We start from the raw sequence: 1,849 nt of genomic DNA, 5'->3' as shown, positions 1-1,849 counted from the left end.
GCGGCGGCGGAGCAGGCCCCGGCGGGGCCGCGTGTGACGCACTTCGGTAACCCGACTCCCCGCCCCCGGCACGAACCGCCGCGCTGACATGGCCCCACTGAGGGAGACGGCAGCGGGGAGCGGAGCAACCTCGGCCGCCGCGGGTTACCTCCGGGCACTCCTGCCGCGGCCGGCCGGGCCGGGCCCGGCCGCTCCTCCCGGGGGAGGCGAGGGAAAACGCGGGGTCACACACCGGCGGATAAGGCGCCTGATGAGACCGGACACGCCAGGGTGTGGCTGCGGGAGGGAGCACACGGGAAGAGAGCACTTAGCCAGCGCGGGCGGGCGGGGGGCAGCCGTGCTAGCCGGGCTGCCAAAAAGTAATTAAAAAGAAATAAAAATCCCACAACAAAAACACCCACGGTAACTACAGCACCGGACTCGGCGGTTATTGAAACTTTGTGTTAACTCCGAACGCCGCATCCCGTGGGAAGACAACAACAGCGAGAGCCGAGGCGATACAATAAATAAATAAAAAGCGGCCAAAGAGGGAGCCGAGCGCCTTTACTCCCCGTTCGGGGGGGGGGGGGGGGGAAAAAAAAAAAAACCAAACAAAAACCCACCACCAAACCTGAGGTCGGTCGGTCCCGGATTTCCACGGGACGGACGGATTACACAGCGCTACCGGAGACGGAGGAAGGCAGGGAGGCACAGCGGCGGGGAGGACAGCGGTGCAGGCACCCAAAGCCAGCACACCCCGGGCACCGGGGATGCGCTCGGGAGGGGAGACAGGAATACCCGAAAAACGGGGCCTCCGAGCCCAGCCATCCGCTGACGCTCTCCTCTCCTCCGCTCCTCGCTCCCCTGTCCCTCCAAGTCCCTCACCACGGCAACAACCGTATAGATTGTTGTTTGGTTTTTTTTAATCCGTGCAGAGAAAAGAAGTGCCCAGAAAAGAGAGAAACACCAGGAAAGCTCTCGCTTCCTACCTGGGCAGGGTTCAGCTCAGTTCAGTGCGTGCCGAGGAGGAGGGGGCAGAGGAGCACTATCTAAAACAAAAGTGGCGCCAAAACCCCCCAGTAAGAAGCATTCTTCTTCCTCCTCCTCCTCCTCCCCCCCTCCCCCACCAGGGCCGGCGAGAGCCCAGCGGGGTTCCTGCAACACGCGGCTCCCGGCATCGGGCGTCCCCGGCAGAAGTGGGGAAGCCCCTTTTTTTTAATAAAAAAAAAAAAAAAAAAAAATGAACAAAGCCGAACGGAAACTGCCACAACTCTTCCTCTTAGCGGGCAGCCGCCGAAGAGCTCGCCCAAAGTCACTCGGAGGGGAAAACTCGCCCCACAAAGGCCTTCCCCGAGCTGGGCGGGGGGGAAGGTCACCACGTCTTTGGGGGAGGGCCGGGAGGGGGGGGGGGGGGGGGGGGGGAAGGCGCAGGTCAGTCCCCACGTCCTCACTTGGGCCGAGGGAACTCGCTCTCACCAGCCCTCCAGCCCAGTCACCCGGGAAGAGGCGGCCGGAGTTGCCCCAGCTCGGCCGAGCCCGAGCAAGAGAGACGGGGAGCGGAGAACCCCCGATCCCTCGGCACTTTCCTCCGCGGGGAAGGCGCCGGGAGCGGGCTGGCAGGAAGAGCTCAGCTGCTGGGCGGCGGGAAGGAGGGGGAGCGCTGTCAGGGGTGGGAGTCCCCTCTCCCCGGCCTCCTCCGACACTCCACCCCGGGGCACCGGCAGCCGCCCCACCATTTTCTCCTGCGCGCCGCGCGGCCCAGCGTTCTCCCCCCCCCCCCCCCCCGAGCGCGGCCCGCTCCGTCCGCAGCCGCTCCGACCCCCCCTTCCCCTCCCTCCTCACCCCCCGAGCGGCCCGGCCCGGCTTGCCC

At 65.7% G+C, this 1,849-nt stretch overlaps 1 protein-coding gene across 5 annotated transcripts in view; it reads right to left on the bottom strand.

The window, feature by feature from the left end:
• STAG2 (stromal antigen 2) overlaps window positions 1-1,849 on the bottom strand; it is an 82,050-nt gene that overhangs the window by 79,481 nt on the left and 720 nt on the right. The window contains exon 1 of one of the 5 annotated variants that reach the window (XM_010568983.1): window positions 969-1,184. The exons of 3 other annotated variants lie outside the window; for them this stretch is intronic. The gene's annotated coding sequence lies outside the window, so the exon portion shown is untranslated. Of the gene's footprint in view, window positions 1-968; window positions 1,185-1,849 lie in introns of those variants that run through there. One more of the 5 variants, XM_010568977.1, reaches the window with a different exon arrangement.

Source organism: Haliaeetus leucocephalus, unplaced genomic scaffold, assembly GCF_000737465.1.
Source record: "Haliaeetus leucocephalus isolate CR32 unplaced genomic scaffold, Haliaeetus_leucocephalus-4.0 Scaffold262, whole genome shotgun sequence".
Lineage (NCBI taxonomy): Eukaryota > Metazoa > Chordata > Aves > Accipitriformes > Accipitridae > Haliaeetus > Haliaeetus leucocephalus.
This window is presented reverse-complemented; position numbering and strand designations above follow the sequence as displayed.